This window comes from Coptis chinensis, chromosome 9, assembly GCF_015680905.1.
Source record: "Coptis chinensis isolate HL-2020 chromosome 9, ASM1568090v1, whole genome shotgun sequence".
Classification (NCBI taxonomy): domain Eukaryota; kingdom Viridiplantae; phylum Streptophyta; class Magnoliopsida; order Ranunculales; family Ranunculaceae; genus Coptis; species Coptis chinensis.
In genome coordinates, this window is record NC_141464.1 from 12,807,213 (window position 1) to 12,821,478 (window position 14,266).

Here is a 14,266-nt window from a genome sequence, read left to right on the forward strand (position 1 = left end):
TGAGTGAGACTTACACCAAATGATTAGCTGAAGTTTGCGAGGTAGAGAGTAGAAAAGGGAAGAGAAGGAAGGAGGTGAAATTTTAGGTACCCATCGTTTACCGATAGGCACGTTTGCTCGTGTTGCAGAAGACATTTATACTCAGTTCTGAAATAAAGTTTTTGTGGACTAAGGTTTCGACGCTTGTAACCACACACTTCAAAGAACTTTTGAGATCATAAAATAGAAGATGGCCCGGCTACCAAAATGGCGTACCCTCTATAGAAACAAGATTGAGTACGCAAAATGAAACATCTAGTCTATGTAAACTAGATCCTAAAGAAGAGTTTGTTCAACATCTGGGGAGCGTAATTCATGGTAATGTTTGAGGCGTTGTCCATTTACTTGAAATTTGCTGTTATCTTGTAGATTAAGCAAAGAGATTGCCCCATAATGGGTCACAGCAGACACAATGAAAGGACCAGACCATCGTGTTTTCAATTTACCAGGAAAAATGTATAATCTGGAGTTGTACAGTAAAACTTTTTGGCCAATTTTAAAATCTTTACGCAAAATGTGTTTGTCGTGTACTCTTTTCATATTAGCTTTGTAAGATTTTGAGAGATCATAAGCATCACTCCAAATCTCCTCAAGCTTATTTAATTGCAATTTTCGCTTCTCGCCTGCCTCGTTGATATTGTAATTGAGGCTTTTGATGGCCCAATGGGCACGATGCTCAAGTTCAACTCGCAGATGACAAGGTTTTCCAACAACAATGTGGTAAGGAGACATCCCGATAGGTGTCCTCAATGTTGTTCGGTATGCCCACAAGGCATCCAATAAATGGAGAGACCAGTCCTTTCTTGATGGATTGACAGTTTTCTCCAGAATGGACTTTATCTCTCTGTTGGAGACTTCCACTTGGCCACTCGTTTGTGGGTGATATGGAGTAGCAACCTTGTGAGTAACTCCATATTTCTTCCTTAAAAACCCAAAAAATTTATTACAAAAATGTGTACCCCCATCACTGATGATAGCCTTGGGAACACCAAAACGAGAGAAAATGTTTTCTTTTACAAATTTCACGATAGTCTTATGGTCATTTGAGCGACCTGCGATTGCCTCAATCCATTTGGACACATAGTCTACAGTGACTAGAATGTAAAGAAAACCTTGAGAAATAGGAAAGAGTCCCATAAAATCAATGCCCCAAACATAAAAAATTTCCATAATTAAGATATGATTTAGGGGCATCATATTGCGTTTGGTAATTTGACCTAGGTGTTGGCAACGAATGCAAGCTATGCAATGTTCGTGTGCATCTCAAAAAGGGTAGGCCAGTAAAAACCACATTGTAACACTTTGGCAGTAGTTTTCTTCCCACTGAAATGACCTCTACAAGATTGTTCATGGCAAAAGGATAATACATCGGTGTGCTCCCAGTCGGGAATGCAGCGACGAATGAGTTGGTCAGAACAATACTTAAAGAGGTAGGGGTCATCCTAGAAATGATATTTTACAGTTGATATGAACTTTTTATGATCAGGACCTGACTAAGAGGAAGGAACTTCCTCAATAACTAGGTAGTTAACGATATCCGCATACCATGGAGAGGAGAAAATAGAGTACAAATATTCATCTGGGAAGGAATCATAGATGGCTTCAGAATCACTATCAACATCACCAACCAGTCTTGATAAATGGTCGGCCACGACATTTTCGGTTCCTTTCTTATCTTTGATTTCCAGGGTGAATTCTTGCAAAAGAAGGATCCAACGGAACAATCGCTGTTTCGCGTTCTTTTTCATGAGTAAGTACAGAAGTGCGGCATGGTCAGTATATACGATGGTGGATGATCCAACTAGGTAAGGGCGAAACTTATCCAAAGCATAGACAATAGCTAGGAACTCTTTCTTAGTTGTTGTGTAATTACGTTGAGCATCATTAAGAGTTTTACTAGCGTAGTAAATGATAATGGGTTTGTCATCACGTCGTTGGCCTAGTACGGCACCAATAGCAAAGTTGCTAGCGTCACACATCAGTTTGAATGGTTGAGACCAATCAGGGGGTTGAATGATAGGAGCGGTAGTCAGGGCGGTTTTTAGAGTTTTAAAAGCTTGTTTGCAATTGAAATTGAAATCGAATACCACATCCTTAAGTAGGAGATTGGTTAAGGGTCCAGCAACTTTAGAAAAATCCTGAATGAATTGCCTGTAAAACCCAGTGTGGCCTAAAAAGGCACGGATATCATGAACTATACGTAGGAAAGGTAGCGAAGCAATTTTAACAATTTTAGCCTTATCAACCTCTATCCCGTCTTTTGAAACAAAATGACCCAGAACAAGTCTTTTGGTAACCATGAAATGACACTTCTCCTAATTAAGTACTAGATTTTTCTCTTCGTAACGCGTTAACACTTTAGAAAGGTTGGATAGGCAGTCATCAAAGGAATTTCTATAAATGGAAAAGGCCTCCATGAAGACTTCCATATAACGTTCCACCATATCACTGAAAATGTGAAACATGTAGCGTTGGAAAGTGCCTGGGGCATTGCAAAGACCAAAAGGCATTCGTCTGTATGCAAAGGTTCCAAAAGGACATGTGAAAGTTGTCTTTTCTTGATCGGCGGGATCGATGACAATTTAGAAGTAGCCGGAATAGCCATCAAGAAAACAATAGTAAGCATGACCGGCTAAACGTTGTAGCATATGGTCAATGAATGGGAGAGGGAAGTGATCTTTACGTGTTCTGGCATTAAGTTTGTGATAGTCAATACAAATTCTCTATTTTAATGGAATGCGAGTGGAGATGCATTCTCCATTTTCATTTTGTACAACTTGAATGCTGGACTTTTTGGGAACAATGTGGACAAGACTAACCCAATCACTATCAGAGATAGGGTATATGATACCCGCATCAAGTAAGCGTAAAACTTCCTCCCTCACCACCTCTTTCATGGCGGGGTGAAGGCGACGTTGCGGTTTTCGCGATGTCTTTGAGACGTCATCCAGATGTATGTGATGCGTGCATACACTAGGGTCTATTCCTTTGATATCATCTAAGGACCATCCGATAGCGGAGCTGTGTTCACAAATGACATGAATCAAACGTGCCTCTTCGTCGGTAGTAAAGTGAGCAGAAATTATTATAGGGTGACTACCATCGGGATCGAGATGCACGTACTTCAAATCAGAGGGTAGAGGTTTTAAATCCAGAGTTGGAGGATTGGGAATCAAGGACTCGTGAGGGGTCATCTTTTCAATGGAAAAGATCAAGTCCGGTTCTTCTGAATCACTTGGCACCACAGTAGTAGGATCAAATAGTGGTACTGACTCTAATAATGTGTGGACATCCTTAATGTATGAGTCATCATCAAACTCAGGATTATTAAAAGAAAGAAATTGGTGTACCTTATCTTCAGGAAAAGAGTTTGTAAAATAATCGTGTGCCAGACTATCAACCAAGCTAATCTCACCCTCCATTATAGGATCGGGAAATTGTTTCATTAATTTGAACACGTTGAGTTCGACAGAAAGGTTCCCGAAAGACAATGTCATTGAACCGTCCTGACAATTTATGAGAGAGTTAGTAGTTGCAAGAAATGGACGTCCCAAGATGATAGGAATGGAGTCACAGGCCACTTCGGTATCTAGAATTACAAAATCAACTGGGTAGTAAAAATCTTGGACCTTGACTATGACGTTTTCTACTATGCCCTTTGGGTACTTGATGGAGCGATTCGTGGGTTGCAGAGTCATATTGGTAGGTTTTAAATCATGAAGACCTAACTGCTTAAATAAATAGTAGGGAAGTAGATTAACACTGGCGCCTAGGTCTAAAAGTGCGGTAGCGGTATACTTGCCGCCCAACGTGCATGGTATAGTGGGTCGACCTGGGTCTTTGTATTTAACCACACCATTAGTAGTAGTAATCGAGGGGAACTGCTCAGTGAGGAACACTTGTTGAGGAACATTCGTATGTCGTTTGTTGGTGCACATGTCCTTCAAAAACTTAGCATGCTTGGGTAAATGCTTCAGTGCATCTAAAAAAGGTAGGTTTATGGTCAAATTTTTGAAGGTTTCACGGATCTCATCGAAATATTCGTCTGGTTTGTTCTTTCCCAAACGGGCAGGGAATGGAGCTTTTGGGCAGAATCGCGCATATGGATCAATGACGTCTTTCCCTGGGGACATTGATGTAGATTTGGAAGGAACAACTTCATCCGCTATAGGTTGTGAGGTAGGAGTTGGAAGGACGTCAGTCGTGGCTTCCGTCGATTCGACGTATGGCATACGTATGTGATTATCGATGGTTCGGCCAGAACGAAGAGTGGTAATGGCATTTACCTCACCCTGGCTTGGATTACTAGATCTTGGTGCATTGTTGAGTTCAAAGGCAATGTTGGTGGGCTTAGGGTTTGGAACTGCTTGGCCAGGAAACACGCCCTTTTGACTTTTATCCTGTGCTAATAGCTGAAGAGACTGTTAGATAGATGCTAGGATTTGATTCTATTGATTCATGTATGTCAGAAAAGTTTCAGTTGTTTTATCGGCTGTGGATTGTATCAGTGGAGCAACAGGAACTAGTTCATGGTTATTGTTTACGGGTTGATTTTGGTAGCCATATCCTTGATTAGCGGGAACAAGGTTGCGGTTGTTTTGGTACCCTATATTTGCATTGTTGGGAAAATTACTTTGCCCTTGCTGGAATTGCAGAGGATTTCCTTGACGGTAGGAATTATAGTTTGCGGGTGGTCGTACAGGAGCATTGTTGATACCCGGAGTAGCTTGTTGTTGGCCAGGGGGTGCCCAAGCCAAATTTGGATGTTGTCGCCAAGGTGCATTAGGGATGTTGAAAGCACAAGCCTCTTCAAAAGGTTGGAGAGGGCACTCGTATGTCAAAGGGCAATAAAAATTGGTGTGCTCATGACTTAAGCAAAGAGGACATGGGGAAGCATTAGCAGCCATGACCTGTTTGGGTTTTTGATCATTTACTTGAACCGAAAGAGCATCGACCTTTTTGTTTAAAGACTCGATCAGAGTTTTTAATTCCGGATCGGGTTTGACCTCGAACATAGACGTAACTTTGGTAGGATTGTCTTTAGAAGATCTGGAAGAATCAGTGTTTCCCCAATGGGTGCTTCGTGAAGCCTGTTTCTCAAGAAAAGTGTATGCTTCAGTAGCACCTTTGTCCATGAAACAACCGCCGTTCACGTATCTAATGTTTCCTTTTGATGGTCAGAGAGACCATTAAAGAATGAACGGACTAAGACAGCGGTGTCGAGTTGATGATGAGGACATTCGAGAAGCAGATCAGTAAATCTGCTCCATGCTTCTGAAAAGGATTCCTGGGGGTGTTGGCGAAAGAATTAAATCTTCTAAAACATTTCTGTAGTTTTCTTCTGAGTATAGAACTTTATTATGAACGCTTTTACAAGTTTGGCCCATGTGTCAATGGATTGCGGTGCTTCGCATGCGAGCCAAACTGAAGTTTTATCAGCTAAGGTGAAGGGAAACAACCTAAGACTTGTTCGTTGGTAATGGTCGGATGGCGGAAAGTGGTGACTACTTGTTGCATTCGACGAAGATGATTGTACGGTTTTTCATGGTCTAGACCATGGTAAACAGGTAACAAACCAAAAATGTTTGGCAGAATGCGAAAATCTCCTGCAATCTCATCGAGTTTAATGTAGGAAATAGGTCCTTCTTGTAAGGCGGTATAGAAATCCAAAAGGGGTTTCTTGACTGTGGGATTTTCCTGAGCCATAACTAAGGGAGATAATGGTAAAAGAGATACTTGACGAGGTTGGTTTACGAAGGAGGAACTATGTCTAGGAGATAGCATAAGCAGTTGTTTATTGTATTTCCGACGATAATATGTAAGTTCTAATTCCTTATTAGTACCCGACCGTAGTCTCATACAAATACAAGTTTTAATTCTAGGTTCATACGGAACAAATTATTATAAGAGGATTTAGAATTAAGGAAGGAGGGAGGTGAAGCACGTCTTCCTAAGCTGTTGCTAACTCGAGCAGATAAGTTAGGATAACGTGTGAATATTCTAGCAGCCAGGTCACCTTAGAAAATTGAGGGAGGTTGTTCGTGCTAGCACGTTCCTTAATTAAGCAACCTCAATCTTTCAAGTTTCCTAGACACCGATGGAATAGGATGTTGATTTTATGATAGTGTATTATGCGGGGTATTATTAAGATGATTATGATAAAATTTTAATTATTAGGATTTTATTATTTTATTATTTATAATTTATTATTTTTTTAATTTTTAATTTTTTTTGTATTTTGTGTTTACGTAATTAATGTATTATGGAGATGTGATTACGAAACATGCAATTAAAACGATAGATGCCAAAATAGAAACTAAACATACAATTAACACATGCTAGTTTTACACAGGAAGTCTACACATGCAAATCTATAGCTACCGATACGTGCAACTTATATGTGAGCTAGGGGAATGTCGAAAACGAACTCATGCAAATGAATACCGCGTGCGTGAATTGATGTAACATACACATACAAAAATATTCTAAGCAGGTGGTTTGAAATTACGCATACATCCAAATATATTTGAATCATATTAATCGAATTAATATGAATTTATAATGACGAACCACATTTACATGCAAAGAGTTCTCATGCCAACACACAAATATGCGAGGTAAAATAGGTTATAGCAAATACTATCCTCGACAAAGTTTGAGGGGTTTAAGAATTCAAAACCTAGCGTCCCGAGCTTCCTTGTAAAATGATCGAATTTACTCCCGAGCTCGTGAACTTACTGGTGGTGGATAAATATGACTAGAGAGTCCAAAATAGTACTGAGAAAGAAAGTGGCCTGTACCTGAAAACCGGAGTGTTGATACTCCAGGTTAGTCTCGCGTGCTACTAATATAGTCTCGTCCGAGACTCTTTTGTCAGTTCAATGCTTCAAGTTCCTACGGAATACTTAGATTGTGCTAATAAAAATAAACAAGATTTGGTTCACAGATATCTGTTAGTAGACAAATTTGGGGCAAACAGTTACGTAACACGTTAGTATCGTAAAAGAAATGGAAATTAAAAAGATGAGGGGATAGGGGAGGGGGTTTTCTTTGATGTATTCCAGTTATTACGTTTAAATGTCCAAAGTCCTTCGGCGTGCAGCGGCGCCATTTGATAAAACGTTAATTTTCACGTTTTTGGTTTTTATACTTTAGTCCAAGGTCCACAGTCCGAAGTTTGAAGACCAAAGTCCAAAGTCCATATAGTCGTCCGTTTAGTCAAGTTACCTTACTCACGTGGGTTTGGTAGGATAGGTCGAGTAAGGGATCGTCCAAACCTTAGGGCTCGACAAGGTGTACAACTGGATTTACAACTTTTGGTGAGTAGGATTTTAGGTTTTTTAGTTGGTTTAAGTAAATTAACTATAAGGTAAATAATGTAAATTACTAACGGTGATTTCAACGTAAATAAACAAAGATAGAGAAACAGGGAGAGGGTTAATCATACTCATGCAAGAATCATTTTTCAACAGTTTATATTATCACATCACTACAACTCTAATTCGTCTCGAGTTCATAGACAAACCCGAGACGACGTCGAGTATCGATCCCTAGCGAAACGCGTACATCTCTGAGTCGCATCGCACTAGCAGAAGGAGTTGAACTAATATTTCATCTCTGGAATATCATTTCAGCTCCTGGTTCGATTCTACATCAGCTGGACAAATTGGAGAGTCGTCACACACCGTCGTCACGAGACATTTTGGGTCTCTCGCGAGACTGTTCTGGAGCATCAGCACTTCAAATTTGTACAGTCTCAGTCATTTTGGGATCGGATGTCTAATTTACACCTAATTCCTAAGCAATAATTCTAGAATATTAAAGAGTCAATCCGGATTCTCACACGAGCAGTATAACCCTTCCCCTGGGGGGGGGGGGATTAGCTCATGGTCATATGAGGAATAATTAAACTTGTTGTATACAATAAATAAGTAAATGCAGGATAGGAATTAAACTTGAAAAGAAATGACTTTAATTAGGAAGAAATAACTTACAGTATTGAAGCTGCTAGAAGAGAAAATGACAGAATGTAAAGTGCTGGAATGAAACTACAGACGCTAACTTAAGCTAACAAACTAATGAACAAATGCTAAAGCATAAAATGCTGAAGGGGAAATATTGAAGACCCCCCTTACATATATATAGGCTGGTCTCTCGTGAAGCCTTTAATTGGGTTTTGTCCGTTTCTCAAATTAAGACATTCAAAAATTTAAATAACAAAGTTTTGTCTTCATGTGAATTAATTTGATGCTTTGTCTTTTGTACCTTATGTTTTCATTTTTGTCCTTATGCCAAATTCAATTCAAACTTTGAATTGGTACGTGTCTTCTCCTTCTGCAAGGTGGCACAAAATTGTGACCATCACTTGCCACCTGCATATGCTGACTCGTCATGCCTTTTGGGCCCACAGAGTGGGTCCACTTAGTGTGTCCAGTGGCGGCGCCGATTGTGGCGTTTTTACAATTTTCTGTCTTTGCGTAGAGTTCGTCGCCCTGGTCGCTCTAGCAGTTCACTAGCCAACGTCGGCATCCAGATTTATAAGATGTGAGCTTTGGAAGTTTGCTGCTTCTTTATATGTGGACCCGTTCTACACTAGTTTTTTTTCTTTGGAAACTTCGGCTCTAGTCAGGCTTTGTTGGGCTTCACTGGGGCTGAGTGGGAAGACTTCAAATATTCCAGTATTCCCATACTTCGATGCATGTTTTATCATTATATTCATGTTAACTGCGGAAACCTGCAAAAGTACAAAAATAATAATTAGTACATGACTATTAAACACATAATTGACCAAAATGTTATGTTTCTCGGGATTTAATATTACAGTTTTGGATGCTTATCAAAAGGGTATCTCAAAAGAGCTACTGTTACTCTAAGAGATCACTCTTAGGAATAGAAATACCATGCTTCCACACCCTTTCGATTGGCTTAGAAATGGATTTCCCTTGGGCAACCAGTTGCTAGTCATGTTCCTATTTTGAGTGTCGGGAATTGAGTCTATCTGAAAGCCCAAATTCGAAAGCTGGCATTGAACTCAGAAAAAAGCAAGCTAAGCTACTCTAATTTGAAATATGCATTTGCTTAACACATAGATATTGACTCTCTAAGTATACCATTACTCCTACTGTTTTATGCCAAATAGTGAATAACCTAAGTCAAGTACGGAAAGTGAAAGAAAAGCCGAAGGTCAAGAACTCATGCATATTTCTGGAAGTCAACACACAGAGTTTGACTCAATAACTGCTTTCTTATCTAAAGAACACATTTTTGACCTTCCATGCACCATCTATCATTAGAGTCTTCAAACGAGAGATTTCTCTAGGTAGAAATGGTCTTCTAGCTCGTAAAGTGCTTTTTTTCTTCCTGTCGTCCGTCTCCGGCAGCTTAGGCAGCAACCCCTTAACGCGGCACTTGAAATACATTCATAGGCACTGCCAAAGCCATTTTCAGTACTTCACAGTGCACCCCAAGAAAAAAAAATTAAAAAACACATCATTTTATATGTTGAACAGAGAAATCCTTCTTTAACCAACTTTTTCTCCTTTTCTCTCTTCTTTCACCCCAGCCTCAAAAAGAGCTAAAACCACCTAACCGCAAAACCCCCCAACACTCATTTTTTCACTTCTACCGCTCTGGCTCTCCCAACTATGGAGGTTATCAGCTTGCACAAATACTGGAGAACAACTAGTGGTAGCCCAGCTGAAACAAACTTACGCTTTACCCTTCCTAACACTAACACCAACACCAACCCAACCACCACTATCCACCACATGACAGATGAAACAGACGACGACGACGATGATGGGGCATTTTTCGACTTGGAATTCACTGTTCCAGCTGATGACGTTGGAGAACAAGAGAGTGATGCAAGCGAGAGTGAAATATAAGATGAAGGTGAAGAAAATGAGTCAATGGATTTCACCGTTAGCTCGTTCGGTTCAACTGGCACAACTCAAAGTTTAAAGCTCTTAGTGTGCCCAACAAGCAGAATTTTTTGTTGCTGAAGTACGTAGCCTGCAAATTGGCTCACTATGTCTCTCCTGGCGTTGGAGTTATTTGTGAGATAATAGAAATGGTTTACAGCCCATCTGCTATTGTTTCCATGTATCATTTCTTCAATACAGTGTGGAAAGATTTTGGGAATCAAAGAGATGTCCTTAAGCAGAAACATGTATAGTTTTGCTCTTTTCTAATAGTAATGATACTCGGATATTAGCCCAAAACTACTTTATCCTAATTTGATGGGAAGAAAATCTTAAGTTTAATACGCTAATTAAATTCCATCGTCGTGGAGGAGCATACAAGCGTAAGAGCAACCGAGTTCACCAGCTATAGACATCTTTTCGATCTGCAAAATCAAACAAACAAATCCAAACCCAAGTTAGATAGACAAACAAAGCAGATCCAATATTAATGAAGAAAAGGAAAGAGAGTACCTTTTTGAGAAATGAGGTTGGAGCTTTTCTTATGCTTTGCTCTCGTTTCATTATGGTTTTGTAAAATGAGGTGATGATTTGTTTTTATAATAAGCTGTGTGAGGGACTAGGGTTTTAATTGGCCACAATAGTGGGTACTGCTGTTATTGGGCCTCAGCTCAGTTTATGGCCCAGTAGACTGTCAATCTCAGTTAGCGCATGGTTTCTAAGCTCTTCAGGTGTTAAAATCAGATCACCGTCATTTACTCGAGTTCTTTCTTTATCCAGTATGTCGTCTGTAAACAACTCCCAATATTTGTTCAATAGAACCAAAGGTTCCCTCACCTCACAGAAAACTAATAGGTTCGCAAATAACTGCCTCAAGGAAGCACTACCAGCCCATTGACTTGCTTCAACGATTGCATCATTCCATTCGTAATCATTTTGCAATAGTCCAAGTGCAACACATGTTGATTTGAAATCCTCATACACCTTGCCATTGACAGTTATGAGATCTTTATATGATGTTGCACCTTTTTGAACATTTAATACCATTCGCAAAGAAAACCGTTCGCCTGACGTCGGATGTGCATAAAAGATCTTTCCGACGAAACTTGGGCCATAAACTGGGCTGAGTCCCAATAACAGCAGTACCCACTATCACGGCCCATTAAAACCCTAGTCCCTCACACAGCTTATTATAAAAACAAATAATCACCTCATTTTACAAAACCCTAACGAAACGAGAGCAAAGCATAAGAGAAGCTCCAACCTCATTTCTCAAAAAGGTACTCTCATTCCTTTTCTTCATTAATATTGGATCTACTTTGTTTGTTTATCTAACTTGGGTTTGGGTTTGGTTGTTTGATTTTGCAGATCGAAAAGATGTCTACAACTAGTGAACTCGCTTGCTCTTACGCTTGTATGCTCCTCCACGACGATGGAATTTCAATCACTGTAATGTTTTTGTTATCCCCCTTTTGTTTTTGTTTTAGAATCTGAGTATACATGGTTAAATTAGTAATCTTTTATGAAAAATGATTTGTAAATGTTAATATTTTGTTAGATTTGTGATGTTTAATATGAAGAGAAATGTGACTAAGGAATCAACTCCTTTTATGTAGTATGTCAAATGACAGTTACATGTATGTATAATACTATTGGAAAATATTGAGAGAAAGAATGGTAAAAGTTTGATGTATGCTTAGTGTGATCTAATTAGCACATTGAAAATGCAAAATGAATTGTTTGACATTTACTTGTATTGGATTGTTTGGTTATGTTATGCGTTGTAAAATTATCTTTATATGGATAATTTAAGCCATTTGTTTTCTCTAGTCTGAAACTGACTAGGAATCATATTGGTTAATGGCCTCAATAAGCCAAGTGGAAGTAGGATTTTTGGTGCAAGTGAATTGGGTGGTGAGAAGATTCTTCTCCACCTGGGAAATGAATTTTGTTTGATCAAATCACTTTCAACTCCTTTGTGGAGAGTTTTAACTCCGAGCTTTTCATAGTGGAAAGTCCTATAACCACTTGACTTATTTCTCCATTAAATAGTCATTATTTAAGCCATTTGTTTTCTCTGGTCTAAAACTGACTAGGAATCAGATTGGTTAATGGCCTAATAAGTCAAGTGCAAGTAGGATTTTTGATGCAAATGAATTGGGTAGTGAGAAGATTCTTCTCCACCAGGGAGATGAATTCTGTTTGATCAAATCATTTTTAGCTCCTTTGTGGAGAGTTTTCAATCCAAGCTTTTCATAGTGGAAAGTCCTATAACCACTTGACTTATTTCTCCATTAAATAGTCATAATTTAAGTCATTTGTTTTATGTCACACCCCGAATTTCGACAGAATTCGGAATTTCAATATTTGTTCCCGACACTTCGATCTCCGAGGTGTGACGCACTCTCAACTCCCAAAAACCCATAAACAGTTTAAATATGCGGATAATAAAAACCAATAAAAATTTTAACTTAAACAAAAGTCTTCTTCATGACAAAGATTCACAAATAAGATTAGGTTACAACTCTCCTTTCAATAACTCTTTAATAAAATTTACAAATGAAATTCAAAAACATTGTCTAGACTGAAAATCTATATCACCTTAAGGGAAAACAAAATACATCCTGAAATGCAATGCTAACGCAAACCACAAGCAGCAGCCCACCTTTTCAACACTAAACCTGTCAAAACTTATCAACTATGTTCATTGAATGAACACACCCGATAAGCAAACATGCAAATCGGGCCAGCATTATAAAAATGATGGTGTGAGTAGCTCTAAAAACAACATATACTTATACAAATATATCCATAATCCATAATGCGCTTAGTTCCTCCAATCGGTTTTTAACTTTCAACGACTAATACAACATCTTTAAGTACAATAATCTAGGCGTGTAGTTCCTCCAATCGAGGCTCTTTAACTTCCCACTAACCACACAACAAACTATAATGCGATCATAAATAAGGCATTTAGTTCCTCCACGAGGCCTTTTAGGTTATAACTAAACTACTAACCACCCGACATATACAATCATCTATCTAGAGATATATTATTTACCAACATATTACCATAATTATATTAGTTTAGACTTTCTTTGTGTGTCCCTAAAATCACGTCAGATCTATGTCTTACCTAGTTTCCCTGGCTACCACAATCGCTACCCAACGCCGAACATGTACATCCACATGCCTCCCTTACATAATGAGCCACTCCGTCCGCGTAACCACCCTGAAATGATGCCGCGACACCGTAAATCCTCACACGGAAGCCAAATCTATGTAAAATCGCCACTATTCGGCATAAAATATCGCGCGTCATCGTTCTATTTTGCGAAGGGAATAATCAAGCCACTATTCGGCTACGCCAGGAGGGCCGCCCGAAGGCCATTCAGATTAACTGAAATGCCAGAAGGGCTGCCCGAAGGCCATTCAGATTAACTGAAACGCCAGAAGGGCCAATCACATGAGTTGTGGTAGTTAGGTTCTAGGATTTTCGTTACGTAATTTATTCAGGTGTCATACATTAATGACTCATAAACATTTCTACTATATCACGTGCAGGTCAATTACCTTATTGCACTAAGCCATAATATCTAGAAACATCTTAATTATATCTCATAGTCACTTTCATTCTTTCACGTGTCAATATATTATTGCACTACACCACACTCCCGTTGGCAAATATTCACCAATACTATATTAGCATCTCACATATAAAATAATGGAGTGTATATACATTTCTCCAAGATATTGCATTAATATAAATATCCCAGCATATTATCTCATGTCACAATGCTTCAACCTATCACATACATTTTTATTATAACGTATTAGGAATATAATATCTCCTAATATCTCAATATCGTCACGTGTCAAAAATACACAACATCAAGGTCAAATCTTTCTTAGATAATGACCACCAAATTATACAAGCTTCCACATCATTTTATTACTATATGTGTCCATATAATATACACATAAAACGTAGCACAAATAAACAGTCCACAGTCCACAATCAAAGCCCAATATATATATGCTTTACACACTACTCACGTCAAATCTAAATTAGATAATGACCAACCAAGTTATATAATATCGACAATATTTTATATAATCAAATATGTGAAAAACTAGAAAAGTCAACATTCCACAGTCAAAGTCAACGGTCAAAGGTCAACGGTCAAAGTCAACAGTCAAAGGTCAAAAGTCAACACATCATGGTCAAGGTCAAACTCAACATGTCATGGTCAAAGTCAAACTGTCGTTTCCATGTTCGACAGGTTCATGGTCATAGCCATGGTTCA